This window comes from Sinocyclocheilus rhinocerous, unplaced genomic scaffold (assembly GCF_001515625.1).
Source record: "Sinocyclocheilus rhinocerous isolate Xijiao unplaced genomic scaffold, SAMN03320098_v1.1 scaffold436, whole genome shotgun sequence".
Classification (NCBI taxonomy): Eukaryota; Metazoa; Chordata; class Actinopteri; order Cypriniformes; family Cyprinidae; genus Sinocyclocheilus; species Sinocyclocheilus rhinocerous.
In genome coordinates, this window is record NW_015631718.1 from 636615 (window position 1) to 653473 (window position 16859).

Below are 16859 nucleotides of genomic sequence, written 5' to 3' on the forward strand. Positions count from 1 at the left end.
TGCCACCTGCAGGATCCTCACATGCGATAGCCTAGTAGCCGGGACAACTTCTTTATGTTTGCAGATGTGACGTAATGACGCAGTGCCATGCTCGAATTTCCCGCGAAAACCTACCCGTACCACTCAAATTAGAAAACATTATTATAAGATAACCGTTGTGAATCGGTAACCAAAAAAAGTTACGGACTGCAGCTCATAAATAAATAATTATTTTAGTTAAACACGGCATATTTGTTCAGTGATAACAACGAAAGAAGATAGGCTGTAAAACCATAAACATAACGCTCTTATCAAATATAACTTTACGAAGTTCTGGTTCAAGCTCCGCCTACTTCCGGTTTTATCCGAATACAGATACAGATACAGATACAGATACGAATAATTGTGTGATTGTTACAGATACAAATACTGGCTTCGCTGCACACCCCAACTTGCTGGTGTCATTGTCATAGCAAAAGTATGACAATACATGAAATAATACAGAATGTTTGGAAGAGTCAATATTCTATGGCTTGTCAGATACTGGCTGAAGTGTGATATGAATGGTCTGTCACTCTTTGTGGGTCTGATGAAACGATCTGAAGATTTAAACAAATGTGGATTACTTTTATTCACATTTTGAAACTAACACAATACAACAAACAAACACACACACACACACACACACTCACACACACACTTTTAATACATATGGTGGTTCCTGAAGCCCTCCTGGCTTCCTCTCAGACAGGAAGGAAGACGTGCATTTTGACCTGGTTGGTGTTAAATCAGCCTGTGAGCAGGAAGAGGAGGGATTTATTCGGGTCTCCTGCTCCATGGGGCAAATCTCATCACCTCACAAGATGAGTCTGTACATTTTAAAGTTGGTAACTAAATGTGGCACTTTCAGAAGTTTTACAGAGTGTACAATAAAGAGCACCAAACTTTATTTTTTTTTACTAAGCAAGTTTTATACACACTGTTTCATTGAGCAAAAAAATCTGTGAAAATCAGTGACTGGTCAACATGAATTGACAAAATTGACACTATTTAGCCTACTCCCTTAATAGGTGTTCATGGTCTTAATGCACACAATATTCATTAGTACATATTAGTCAAAAGTGTTTAGAAAATGCTTTACCCTCCTATTGGCTGATACCACAAACCCATCTGACTTTTTCCACGTCTCAGATATGTAATGCCCACTTTTCAAAAACAGTTAATGAACAGATAAAAGCACTAGTAGGGCCTACTCATTCCCAATAAGATATCACACTTTGTCATACATTAAAAATAAACAAGCACACAATGAGAGAAAACTTTCCCAATCTTTATTTTGTCAATTCTATGATCAGAATACGGTTGCTAATTATTTTGGTCCCATCTTGTGCTGAGCTGGAATGTGACTTGTGTCTCTAAGACCGTGAGGTTGCCCGGTCCTCTGCACCATCAAACACCCCACCAGCTAATGATGACAGCAAACAAGCACAGGACACTCGCCATGAATCTGTCCACCTCAGTATTTCCCTTTAGGTTTTTCTCTAAATGGAACATGATTGTATTTAGTTTCTTGCTATATTTTTGCATAAACACATATACAAATTATAACTATTATGTCTAAATAGATTCATTAAAATCAATTTTACAGCCTAAAATTAAGGACCTATAATTGTACAAGTGTTAATTTAAGGTTATTTACATTTTTAACTCAGTATCTCAGTAACTCAGTAACTTTTTGGTTTATTGTCATTAATTGAGTTGTGAAAGATGACAGCTTTTCTTTTACACATTTTTGTAAAAAGACAGTATTATTTTAACAGGAGTAACACTTTAACACACTGCAGTATCCAATACATTTAATTTGTGAATAAATAGCAAAGGCATTAATCTTCTCTTATACCCTGCATGTATTGCATAAGGAAAATGCAATCTGTGAGCATATGTGAAAAAGCCACACGGTTCTGTTGCAATAGGGTGACACTTCCCTTGAAAAGTTCACAACAGGTGACCCTTTATAAAGTGGAATTCATCACTGCAAAACTCTTTCCAGTGCACAAGTGAAAATCTGACTCTTATAATGAAGGTTTTTACTTGATTACCCTGGATCCAAACAAAGTGACAAACTAATCAGAGGAATCTTGGATGTTATAAACAAAAACAGCCCAAAGAGAAGTCATCTGTGTTTGGAATGTCCGTGTTGAACCTGAGCATCTCAAAACAGATGTGTAACTCTAACCTGTTTTGAAGCGGGTTGAAAAAAAAAAAAAACTTCTGTCTGTGGTTACTCAGAATGCTCTAGTTATCTCATTGCTCTCATATCCTCATCTTGTTTTAACGATTCACATAGTACATCTTGGCAAATTTATGGCGATGTGGTTTTCAAGTAATTTAACTACAATTAATCATAAACTGACTGTTTATTTATTGTAAACCTATTCTAAACTAAGCATCTCCTTCTTTTTAAATGGAGTCAGACATCCTGAAGAGAGGTGATTTCTTACTCTGTTCAGGGGAAATGGTTCGGTACTGTTAGGAGCAGCTTGATTGCCAGAGCCTTCCAAATCATCCGCAGGACCAATAACGAGACGTCATTCTTTTAAACGGTCATCTTTCCCAGAGAGGTGGAACATTTGTCATTTACAAAAGCTTTCAGTGAAGCATCTGTCAGCACCAGCTCCAATTATGCAGGCTGGACATCTCTAACAAGGTGCGGAGGAGAGGATTTCTAGACAAACAATGTCTGTCCATAATGAGAGACCCTCATTTGAGTGTCTTCTCGCTCTCAGGGATTGATTCCACCGTTAACTATAAGGCGAGATGTTTGCCTTTGCTCAAGACCATCGCTTAAAGTAGAAAACCGGGAATTAATAATAATAATAAAAAAAAAAAAATTGTTTGCACCAGTGTTGCTTACTGTTGAGGGTCTGTGCTGCAAACTTTGCTTCTTCACTCAAAACTTTTGACTGTGTGATTATAAATCATGGCAGGAACAGTGTCAATACGGAGGCAGAGGAAGGGGGGCAAGAGACAGGGATCACGAGGAAGATGGTACAGAAAGTGTTCACTGGAGGCTCATTTTGCCCTATTCACGCGCATAGCCAAACAAGGCATGGATTGTCAATGCAGTGGGAGTCGTGATCAATGCTCCGGGGCCCGCTGGATCCACATTGATTTCTGTACTCTCAGATTTTCGAGCAGGCTCTTCATCAACACAAGCACTTTGTCCTTCCTAAATAATCAGATCGAATGGCGGGGTCCAGCGTCCCAACAGACTGGCGTGTCTGTGATGTCGCTTGAGGTTGAGACCAGGCCAGGGTGGAGAACATAAGGAGGCAGACACAGAACTTGAATTGTTAAAGGTAAAGTCAGTTCAGCAGTCGCCGGGAGCATAAAATCAAATGGCTTTGCATTTCAGATGCTGTAACTTTACAAGTCTATATGTTATCAAACAAAGCCACATCTATTTTTTTAACCTTTGTCTTCAGTTCTGGTAAAATGGCTTCCTGTGTCTTTAATTTTTGATTTGTTTTATGATAAATGTTCTGAAACATTTTACAGAGAAAAAAGGTAATCCTGAAAATTGACCTTCATTTGAATTTTTCATAAAAAGAGAGGGAAAATAGGAATAAATTCATGTCTACTTTTGTTCCAAAAAATACATTAATCTGAGCCTTTCATCCCCCCACCTCCGAGTGAGACTACGCTCTATCAAACTTCCCCTGTCGCACTCGCAGAAACCAAAATTTAATTCCTCTTCCTGAATGTGTTTCTGTCAATATAAGAGATATAAATAGCTGTGGGAGACAGTGACCATTCATAAATCTAGCTGAATATTTAAAGAGGGTCTTTGGGCAAGAGAGAGAGGGAAGGGTCGCTCAACTTGCTCCTCAATTTGATCAATCGTCTTAGTCTTACCTCTGCACACGGAAAATTACAAATTGGAATCATGGAATCAGGGGCAGTTTATCATCTCATTGGAACAGGCCCGTGAGCTCATGTTCTACAGGAGAGTGAGGTTCAGAACCAGCAATGATGTGTTTGTGCCCAATGAAACTTTGAAGTTTTGGAATCTTGAAATATTACATGTATTTGTTGCATGTTGAAGCTGAACCAAAAATAAGTAAGTGTTATGTTCCATGAAGTAGTATCCCTTGTTAACTATGGATATGACATGATCGTTAACTAGATTTTAGATTTTTTTTTTTCAGGTGAATACGTAATTATACAGAAGCATAATTATACACTGGTCTAATAAAGACATATTTGTTGTTTGAGCAATCCACAGATTTTTGGTCATATTATGCAGGTAATCAGAACATAAAATGCCTTGTGAAACATGAGATGAAATCGTATCATCAAAATGTGATGTAATGGGTGATATTCATCCATGCACAGACACTGTTAGATTTTCTCTTTCTTTATTTCTATTTCTCTCTCTAGGGAAGAAACAGGCCAGCAAAAGAAGAGACACTGAGAGAGTGTCTGTAGCTCATCAAAGGACTACTTTAATAAGCTGACTCCAGGCTTGACAGAAATTTAGATACCAGGCCCTCCATGCTTTAATTGTTTTAATTAGTTGATGTAATTGGCCCACCTTATTGTATCACTGGAGTGATGGTAATATGTCAGTTACAGTCACAGAAATTATTCTCTCCATGTACTCATCTCAGCGTGGATGTGCTTTGTGAATTAGATTCATGCTTGTGGAGCTTGCTGTTTAGTTACAGAGCAGATACAGATTAAAATCTGCTATTGATAGCCCTTTTTTCATCATTTTGTAGTCTTCCAGATGTATCATGACTGAGAATTCAATGTGGGTGCAGGTTAGTTTTTTTATATATTATTTAAATGTCATATACTAAAACTATTTTTTTTATAAAGAGACCTGATCAAATGGCGGATTACAGCAAGTTTCACAAAACACACACACACACACACACACACACACAAATTATTAACAGAAATTAATAGAAATATGTATTGACAGAGTAGAATGATGTGAAGCCTGAATAATTTGAATTATTTACAGACTAATTTTGTCATTATTTATGTTGATTCAATTTTGTCTGACTTACTTTCCTCAGTGAAACACAAAGGTAAAGTCTAAAGATTGCTGCTTCAAAAAAAAAAAAAAGCAAATATTTTTCAAGTTTTCTGAAGTTTTTTTCATGAGACAAACAGGCTGATTTTTTTTATATTATCAGTATTCAATAGTAATATTTCTCTCGAATAAGCTGTTAAGTGCTGCAACCAGATCATTGAGTCACTGAGTTGAACTTGAGAATCAAATCAGTTTTTTGCTGTCAAATTGTAAACAAATCATTCAGACCAGTTTTGCCAAATGGATCAAAATTTGTTTGATCAAGATAAAAGAATGATTCATCAGACTTCTCTTATGAGCTCTTATGTATGTGCCAAGGTGTGAAGATTTTTGGAGAATAACAACAAAATATTGGTCTTAAAATGTAGTCTTATGGACCAAGTTTATTATACTTTTATGGTGTAACTGTATCCTTATAGAAAGTCATAATTCATAGTAACTGCATGCCAAAAATGATAGAAATCTGCAGAATTTATCCTTTTATGTTCCAGGTTTGGAACGACATGGGGGTGAGTAAATGACATAATTTTCATTTTCAAATGAAATATCCCTTTCATTAATTAAATTATCTGTTCAAAACCTATTTATAGTATAATCATTGAGACACAAGCAACTGGTCTGCATCAGCAAAAGCTTAAAATAAACAATAAATTAACACATGACTTTTTTTTGGCACCATTTGAAATGCAGATTTGAGTAACAGTCACATCTGCAGAGAGAGGTTTACAAGATCTTCTGCACGCCTCCCCTGCTTTAATTTCAGCAATTAATACCCCACACATGAGCTTTCTGACATTTGTCTATCAACTGCACTCTGAGTCACAACCACTAATTAGTGTCAGAGAAGAGAAAGAGAGAGCAGACAGACAGTCTAGCCTTACCCTCCAGTGCTGTTTAATGATCAAACCCAGAGGGCTTGTCATGAGTGACAGGGACAGAATATGGGCAAACATCACATTAGAGGAAGTACTCACACATTAGCCCTGCAGTCTCTAATCCAATAGGAACTCAAGGCATGTTATTCTCCCATGTCAGTGCCAGAAATTCATAGACCCGCAGAGAGTACGAGACCCATTTTAAAGAACATGCCATTGATTTTATTCTGTGTTATGCCTGATACTCAAAGCTCTTTGATGATCATTTAATTATGACCCACTGTGTAACATGAAGTCAACTCGCCTTAAATGTCTGCCTCGACCCAATCGTCCTCCTTTTTTATATATCTTTTGGGTTCCTTCTATTTCCCTGGGGTGAGGACAAATTGTTTTGTAGCATTCTAATCTGTCTGTGACCTCCTCTCTGCTCCTCTGATGGCCTGGGTATTAGAAGATGATCATCACTTCCCAAGTAGGCAATGCAGTGGAGAGATAGTGAGGGATAAAACATGTATTGTTTTTTTTGTGCTGGAAGACAAAAACCAAGAGAAGAAAGAGGGAAATCAACATTCTGAATCTGCTTTTTTCTCCTCAGATATTCAACTCCACCTCTAAAACCTGGCCAATGTTGTTATATTCGTGAAAAAATCCTCAGTTATTATTTTCAGCTGTGTCGCACGTTCTATTCTCCATATAAACGCCTCACCTTCTTATTTCTTTCTTCTTTTGCCTCTCTTTCTTTTCTCCTTCCTTTTTTCTCCTTCCCCACTCTTCTTCTGACAAGCCATGGGTTTTCAGCAAAGAAAGCGAGCATTAATTAAGACAGTGCCAGCTGTAATTTTCTTGGGAAGTAAATTTCTGCACAACTAAAGGTTACGGGGACCTTTTCACTGTCAGAATTTACTACAGCCTGTGAATGTTAATGCAGCTAATGAAGACATGCTCTCAGTTTCTGAACTTAAAAGTACCACTGCAGAGAGAGAGAGAGAGAGAGAGAGAGAGAGAGAGAGGGAGTGGGAGAAGATGAGAAAGAGAGTGAGATGAAAGAGCAGACAAGGAAAGGAAAAAAGGACAAAAATGAAAATCCATTTTGATGAATGCAGTCAGATCAACCATATTAATTTGATGCCACAGCTTGATTTAATCGCAACATTTGGAGGCTTTGTTTGATTCCTAAGCAGGATCAGCATTACTAGTCAACATATGTTCTGATAAACACACAGAATGCAGGCTATTAGTTGGACATTGTGCAAAGTGATCACTATATTGAAAACTTGTTCAGCTTTTGTTCGTAATGAATGTACTATAATATACTTTGAATTACAAGCAGCTCATTTTTAGAGCAGTAAAACCACTGTCACTTGGCTTGCTTGACCAAAAACAGTGCCAATGAAAAAGCGAGGCCAGAGATGACTGATAGGACTGTTAAGCAGTGTAAATAAACATCTAGCAGAGCAGTTCAAAGATGCTAGCAGACGTCCCTCTCATGGGTTTACAGCTGCATGAGGGAAATGTCTAAAGATAAACATTGTTCCACCCTTTAAGAAAATACAGGAGGCTGATAAGGAGAGAACGAGGTCGCAACGATAGAGGGAGTGCCATGTTGGAGGTAAAGGTGTTGGTGGCCTGAATAATTTGAACGTGAAAAAAAACTGGCGCAAACCAGTTTTTTTTTTTTCTTTATTTGTCTTTTAAACACACACACACACACACACATATATATATATATATAAATATATATACATATATATATATATATATATATATATATACACGGCAAAGAATTCCTGAAGAAAGTAATATTTAACCTGAGGCTAGAGAATAATTTGACTTTCTCTTGATCAGTTTAAAAAATCTCCTCTGTCAGTGGCGGCAGCTTTATACAAATGAATGACCTTTAGTGAAAATCTCCCGCGCTTGGGTTATTAATTGTTAAAGTGCATACATTAAACAAAATGAGTAAAAAGTAATTTTAATAAATGATCCTCTCCCAAAACCTGCCTGGAAAGGAGCACAGAACACAGCACGATATCTAAGCGGTGTGTGATCCTTCAAAATAATGTGGCATAAATAAGAAAGAAAAACGAATGCGGTGTCCACTAGTATCTCATTAGGCTCGAAGCCTTCAGCACAATTAGCTCAACCCCCCGTTCGCACTTCCTCAAAGAGACCTCAAAGTCCTGGATTAGTCTCTCTGTTGCTTCTGAAGCCTCCTCGGGCTGCTTGGATGGCGAGCAGATGCGTGGGCCCTGTTGCATGTTTGTCAGTGCTGAAGCAGAGGTTAACTTCAGTTCACTCGATAGGGTAAGCAGCCATTTAATTACAGGACTTTCTGGTCAGCTGAACACACTGCTGTCAAGTGGACAGGCTAATGTCTGCTTGTTTTCTTGCCTGTGCTGTAACTTGCATCAAACACACATGCGCGTGCTGGTGGATGAGAGGGCATCTCTTTGTTTTTGTGTGTGTTGTGAAGCAAGAATTGGTTTGCTTAGAAACGTTGAGCCTGACTGCTTGGAAACTGATTTGTATTCATTATTTATTTATTTTTTATTTTTTTAATTAAGATATTTGCTTTCTCCATGCAGATAAAAACAGTTCATGGCCAATACTTTACTAAATTTAAGAGAATATACAATGAATGCCAAATGCAGAGAACAATAATTGAAGACAAATACTGTATTCAGCTCTAAAATATTTTACATGAGATTCTGGTCACACTTTATTTTAAGGTCCAATTCTCACTATTAACAAACTATTAACTACGACCAGTGACGTGCACAGACAGTTTGAGGGGCAGGGTCTCAAGTGGAAAAAAGGGCACTTCTCATATATCTTTTTTTTTTCTAAACAAAATGTTAAATATATCAGGGTTGTGCGATATTGACAAAAACATATCTTGATATTTTCTGGGATTTTATCGATAACGGTAATAAGGTGATATTTTGCTGAGTGTGTTATTGTGCTGATATCTTAAGGACACCCATGGACAGCTGACTCCTAAAGTTTTTGATATTCTTCATATTCTGTGTGGTGATCAGTTCACAGCAGTGATAGAAATGAATATAAGTCATTTGGGCTGTTACCAAGCAAATTAAATCAGTATTCACAAAATTAATCTTTGCAATGCAGAGAAAACACAGACACTGCATTAGAAGGGGCATTTAGATGCATTTACACACTGTTTAATCCAGGACATGAATGCATTTACCCTGCAGTTACAAATGCATTAATACTGTTTTGATATTTTAAACATAAAACACTGAATACTGATATTTGAAATTATAAAAAAGAAAAAAGAAAAGATACTTTAAATGTGAAATTAAAACCACTAGCAGGTGGCAGCAAGTCACTGTTAATAAGTGAGTCATTGCGAATGAACCGAATCATTTAAACATTTGATTCATTCCGGAACGAAACGCTGTCATGTTGCTCAGAGACGCAAATTGGAATTATATTTGTTGGCGAAATAGAGCAAAAACAGTCAATATTGTTTCTAAAACATAAGTTAATATAATATTAAATTCTTGTTTATTGAACTGCTGTATAAAATCAATATCACATTTTGTAATCATGCTGCTTTTGGTGGAAAAAAAACGTCAGTCTTTGCGTGATACTGATTAACTATATGAAATGATATAACTAAATACATGTCTGCCCCCATATCTTGAATTTTGTGATCATTCTAAATGCATTTTAATAAACTGAATCATGCAGTGAAAGAACGTGCACTGGTCTAACCTACTAGACTTCCTATTGCTTTAGCTAAACTTTAGCTAACTTACATGGTAGCTCTCATGAGTCATGGATAATTGCCTTTTGTCTTTTGGATAATTAGCTGTAAATTCGAGACACAGGTAGCTTAGTCTTTTGTTCATCACCACTCACCTCCACACCAAGACAAACACAACTGGAAAGGGAGAGAGGGAGGGCTTCACTTCTGCGGCTCTTTGCTCTGTGATGTGCCGATCAATGTGTGCTACACTGCTGTGCTGCGCGGAGACGCGGAGGGAAGGCATCGACAGAGTCTCAACATTTCCCGACCGACCTGATATTTAGATTTGGGCCTATTCATTTATTTAAAAAAATAAATAAATAAACACTCAGAAAAAAAGGGCACTTTCTCTCAAGGATGAAAAAGGACAGGTGCTCAAGCCCCCTTTGATGTCTATGTGTGCACGTGCCTGACTACGACTTTTGCCTAAAAAAACTCCTAATTTGCTGCTAATTAATAGTTAGTAAGGTAGTTGTTAAATTTAGGTATTGGGTGGGATTAGGGATGTAGATTTACATTTATTCTTTTAGCAGATGCTTTTATCCAGTGACTTACAAATGAGAATAAAAGAGGCAGAAGCAATTAATTCACAATACTTGTAATGCTAAACCATAAGCAACGTTAAAGCAGTGCTGTATTTATCTATTGGTTTAATTATTTATTTCAATGAAATTGAGTTGGTTGCCTGTTTTTTTGCATAGACAGGAAAGGCTTGTCCAAGTAGTTGTTTCAGTGACCAAGGACCACAAGTGGAGAGCCATCTTCAGGAAAAGAGGGCAGCAGTCTAGCTCTTCAATGAAGTGGCCTAGCTGACCTGGTAAACATTATATAATAACATTGTAAAACAGCAGTATAAGTAACAATGTGTGGTATTCAACTGATGTGTTATTAAAGATGTCTGATTGACAAGTTTCATATTTTCATTTACCAAAAATAACACTTCATTTTCTATGCTTATTGTTTATTTTTATTTTTAAACCTTAATTCTCTTTCTTCTACTTTATATGTCTCTGTCCTATCGCTGAGATAGATATACCCAGAGGGAGAAGACAGAATAATATCTGTTTGAGGTGTCCAGGGAGAAGAGCATGCATGATAGTACCCAAATGTTGCCCCAAGGGGAAAAAAAATAGAGAATTGTATTCATTGCAATAACAGAAAAGACAGAAAGCAGGTAAAATCACTCATCAAAATAATGAACAATAATCCTTTCACAGCTTTTCTCTGTCTCTTGCCCTCGTTTTCTCTTTCTGAAGATGTGACAATCATCAAAAAGATATGTATTTGTCTGAGGGCCAGATGTTTATGATGTCCCTTACATCTCAATGTTAATGGTGCTACTCTGATGGCCCCATGGGATAGGTCCGTCCTTAATAATAATAATAATAATAATAACTTAAATTCTCTTTTAATTATCATTATCTTTCAGGCGTCTGGGTTCATTTATTCATTAATTTAGTCCTTCATTCATTTGATTTGACTTATTTTTTATACAATATGATGATTTGGTTTTGGATACATATTTAATTCACTGTTTATTGTATTATTGGGTGTTTTGTTATATCGAGATTTGTATATACTAAAAGCAAATTCAAGCTCAGTTTTTGCTTCTGCCTGCTTCTTAATCTCACGCACCACATCTCCTTAACGGAGTCAAGTATCTCATCTTAAATAATATTTTCTTTATTTAATTTTTCATGTGTTACCTCCCACAACCCCTAGACGCCAAGTAATTAGGGAGACGTAACAGCCACAATAATATATGTAAAACTGCTCATATCAAATTAGGTAATGCAGGCATGTTATAATAATGTTGTTCTGTTTCCAACATAAAGATCAGTTCACAGCTCTACACTTAATTGTGGTAGAGATAAAAAAAATACACTTCCTAAAAATACATTGTATAATGACCTTTTATTAACTTTTGGATTCCTTTCAGTGTATGCTGTATCTTTCACTTTAAATTTTCTAAACTGATTTTACAAATAGTTGCGTTACATGACAGTTGCTGAAAATCAACAATGACAGTATTTTTAGACGTTGAAGAGATTATTGACTGGTAAATTAGCATCAGCTGGATACCTGACTACAGTTAATTATTATTATTAGTTAGAATGCTTTTATAAATCTTTGTTTGAAGAATATGGCTCTAGCTGTCAAGTATGACTTTATGAATTTAAATTAATAAATGTGTGAAATTTGTGTTTGTTCTTTCATGCCAAGCAATTTACCCAAGTAATAGTCATGCCAAGTTTATGCTAAAAATATTCCAATATGGTTAGAGTTGTCATTTTGCTGTACGTATGTGTAGGCTTAGCCTAATCAACCTAATAGTTAATTTCTATTGCTAACATATAAGTTTGCTAGCCATTCTGCTATATAAGTGACTACCTTTGAAGAGCTTGAGGGTCATTTGATGGCTCTACATGCATTTTAACCTTTTGTTAACATCAAAGCGAGCATTCAGGCTGTACAGATTAATGCATTAAACCCACACTATAGCTAACCTAAGTTATTTTTTACAATTTGCAATTTGTATGTATGTTAGTCTGATGTGCCTGCAGTAACACACTGGCACTGCTATCACTCCACTTAATGGGTCAGTGGGTCGTCAGAGTCCCATCATTGTCCTTGATACGAGTAAAAGCAAGAGGAAAATATTAATTTGTGTGTGTTGAGTACAATGTGTTTGGTGCGTCCTGCTTTAGTAATGAAAATCGCAGGGGCGTGAAACACTAATGAAATGTGTGTGTTCGCGTGAGTTCTAATGGCAGAGGGAGTAGTTCACTGCACACAACAGTGGGCAATAGCAGGGAATAGATGTAACCATATTAGCTAAAAGAATTACTTCATATTACAATAATGTGACATAGAGCTTGTGCTAACCATTCCATATTTAACACCACTGCCAGATCCTTGCAGACCAATATGAACTATACTCCATAATGCCACGAGAACAGCTAACAAAAATTAAATTTCATTAGACCGCCGCCGAAAGTGGTTCAGGCAATGGCTTACAGGAGAAATGGGGATTTGAAAAAGGTTATAGTTCAGGCCAGTATCTGTGGTTTAATATCAAGGCGAAAGTGGGCATTTAACTTTCAAAAAGGTAAAACATGTGCCTACTCTCAAAGGCCCCCCATTAACTAGATGTGGAGACAAAATGTGGAGGGGTTGGGGAGGGGTGAATCTCTTTAATTCTGTGGCGTTTCAGTACTCCAGGGTTAAATATCTACCATCGTTTCCATGTATTTGCATCTGATTAGCATAGAAATGCTCATTGGGGGCTAAAGCAAAGCCTTACAGACAGTGGAAGCCTGTAATTTCATTAGGTCACATATCTAAGTGTTTAACTTAGAGCCCATGATAATATATTCATTGTTGTCGTACTGCCATGGAAATAGGCCAGCAAGATAACTGGAATCTATTTGCTCACACTGGAAAACCATTTATTTGAGGTAGAATAGAATTGGGTTCACTCCAAAAATGTTAACCTTTAACCCCTTTACATTTCAAATGTAACCTCATCTGTAAAGTGAACAGTTCCATGCAATTCAGCTGCAGGGGTGCTCCATTTTTGTATATTAGTTAGTGGAACTGTTGTGCTAGCATCCCAGGTTAGATTGCTATCTAGCATAGCAGTCAAGAATGTGGCATGTAATGGTGTTAGCTGAGACAGTTGGCTGTACCCGCAATGTGTTAGAGCAGATATTAAACCGCTGTGAGCCAGTACCCACTTGAATGCCCTTGAAAAAAAGCCACCATCAGGGCACGTGCTCCTGGGAGATCTCGGTATATTACTCTGAGGAAAAATAGAAGAGGAAACAAAAAACAACAGCAATACAATGAAGGTAAAATGTGGCTCTTAGAACCACAAACCTGATCTGTTTCATAAATCATTCTAATGCAGGAATAAAAAGGGTGCATATTTTAATGAGGGAGAGGAAGACAGCAAATCTGTTGAATTAGTCACACATACGGCTGGTCATACCTGAAAAAAATGGCTTTGAAACAATTTTCACTCAGAAATTGCTAGTAAATTTCACAAATAGTTACAAAGAAATGGCAATTAATGCATTGAATTAAACTTAAAATAACTTTTAAAGTGGAAAGACTGAAATAATATTTTCTTGTAAAATGTGCTCCAGTAATCTTTGTTTTAATTACAGTACATGCATTGTTTTTTTTTACAGTGAAAGGGGTAGAGTGACACATTTAAAAATGCTTACTTAATCATTCACACTTACCACAAATGCGTTTGCCCATATTTTAAGAGTGCATTTTCAAATATTTAGAGTTGATCTACAACAGAAACTCTAATTGACAAAAGTCTGCAAATATATTTATCACCATGTTAGTCTCTGGCCTACCACAAAGAACAATTATCCAGTTAAACAATTAAGTAAATCATTAACAGACATTAAAATGTTCCTTTTTTATGCAGTTCAGTTTTTATAGAAAAATCTGGCATGCTCATAAAAATTATTGTCTTCCAAGACAGCCATCAGTAATGGTGTAACTAGCGTGTTTGAAGCACAAACAAACAGGATGTGAATCTGGTGTGATTGCTTGCAGTTTTCTGGGACGGAGTGTGTGGCGTCAGGGAAATTTGTCACTGATACACATGCTGTGCCCTTAAGAAAATGACGGCTCTGTCAGCAGGCAGAGGGCGCCTACAACACTTTGGACATAAATCCACGGAGGAGATAAAGAAAGTACATGATAAATTAAGTGGCGCATAAATTCTTAAGAGTCTCCATTTTAATGCCGGTCATTATTCAACAAATTTTTCTAAGAAATGCCACATAGGCAGGAACAAGTAATTAGGGGGAGAAAAGTGAAACTGTCACCCTTAATGGTTTACTGCGCCTCACCTTCTCATACAGAGAGTTGAACAGGGCCAAAAAGGGGGTGGGGGTAGAGGAGAGTCGGCGAAGGGCAACGAATGGCCATTACAGCACCGCCAAAGTGTTTGCTAAAGAAGGGGAAGTGTTCGATCCAATAGGATCTTTAAATGCCTTGAATTGGTCCAGAGTGGAGATGTTTTGGTCTCTTCGGCTTGGATGTCAATGTGTGGAGAGGAACACGGTATCTGCATCGTTTCCTTAGTACCGTGTCACCCCCTCATCCTCTCTGTCATAGCCACAACCCTCAATAAATCTGAAGTCACAAGGGATATTGTTAGTGTTGGGCAAAGTACTATTAAAATGAAAGGGAAATTTATGGATGACACTTTGTTACAATTAATCTGGATGTTGATTAATAAAGTTGGTTGGATATTCTCTTGAAACCTGGGAAGGTCTGAGCATTGTCAGACTTATCATTTTATTCATTATTTTTGATTAATGTGCCTGGATACTGTGAATATAAGAGCAGAAAAAAAAAATTATCTATGCAAAATCATAAATAGTGAATGAGCATGTGTACAGTTAACCTTGGCCATGGCAAAGTGATCTCAGGGAAGGATGCATTGATACAATATTTTAAATTGTTCTCTGATGTCCCCAGAGTGTGTATGTGAAGTTTTATCTCAAAATACCCCACAGATAATTTTTTATAGCTTGTTGAAATTGACACGTTTAGGGTATGAGCCAAAATGCTCCGTTTTTGTGTTTGTCCCTTTAAATGCAAATGAGCTGGTGCTCCCGCCTCCCTTTTCAGAAGAGTACGGAGATTCAAGAGCTCATGCTCCGGCATACCAGTGTTATGGTTTAACTGGTGGTGACCGTGTTACTGACTTCACATTGCTTCCAAATGCAATTTTTAACTACCACATTCCTATTTACGATCATTCTGGTAGCATGTGAAGGCAGCATCAGTGAAAACAGGCAGAGACAATGGTAACTTTAGCAACATCAGCCTTACAGAGAGCCAAGAAGCTCTTTTGGAAAACAAAATATGACGTGTGATGCTTACTTTGTCCGGAGTCTGGACGTTTTGCGCACAAAGCGCTGGTATCGATCTCTTTTTCAGAAGCAATCTTTGCACAACTCCAGCGCTGAACTGACCCTCATTTGTCAGGCAGTCCGGCGTAAAATGATTAGCACAAACATATAGGACTTTTCCGTTTTTTATGGGACATTTCCTTCGAAAATGAAATTTAATCACCGCGTCCTCAGCGGTCTATGGAGACTCCTATGTTCATTGGTGCATCCCAACACACGACACTTGTAATGGCTCTTTGGCGCTGACATTGTATCTTCAGCAGCTACAGCAAGAAAACAGTAATGGCGGACTGCTGCTTCTCACTCAGGGCTGTGTCTATGCTAATAGGGCAGAGATTGTCACAAATAGACGGGACTTTCCAGAGTATGATGTCATAGTAGTGAGAAACCTGGAACCGCTCGTTTGGAGAGACTGTTTATGATTTATTGGGATTATAAAACAATGAGTGGGTGGATTTTTACCATTATAGGCTGGTTGTTTTCACACAATGCCGCCACACAACTGTGTTCAACCACCTTATAAAAGTGATTTTTGCATTATATGGCACCTTTAAAAAAAAAAAACTGCCTGCTTTTTTGCCATGCCATTACAATGAATGTGGCATTCAAGCCTAAAAAAAGTGTCTACGTATAATAATGACAACAGGCATTATATTCTAATTTGATACAGTAGCTTTTGGTGGTTGCATGTTTGAACTTTCCCCCATGAAATTAAAATGAGAGTTTTGCTGTGTGTTAGTGTTGTGAGTCTAAATGCTAGTGTACTCCAAAATGTTGACACAATTCACTTTATATACACAGTATTTTTTCTTCCTTAACCTAAAATATGGATGACTTAAGAACTACAGTTCCCTTTCGATACTTCACTCGTACTGCGTCTTGCTTAAGACACATTTGGGAAAAAAAGCCTTTTTTCTCCTGAACTGAAGCCTTTTCATTCACGCAGTAAAAAAGTGCACGGCCATTGGTTCGTGCAGTGCTTAAAAAACGAACCAATGGCTCGGCAGCGGCGACAACTCTACGTCCTCAAGCTGATCGGAAGCCACTCGCCGTTGACACGCCTTCGCAGCTGGAATCGGGACCTCTCAGCACGGCTGACCTGCTTCTCCGCCACTCCAGCGACGCAGCAGTTCCGGTCCGGTTCCCCTGCCGCCATCTAAAGAGCTTCTAAAAGAGCAAATTGGCGT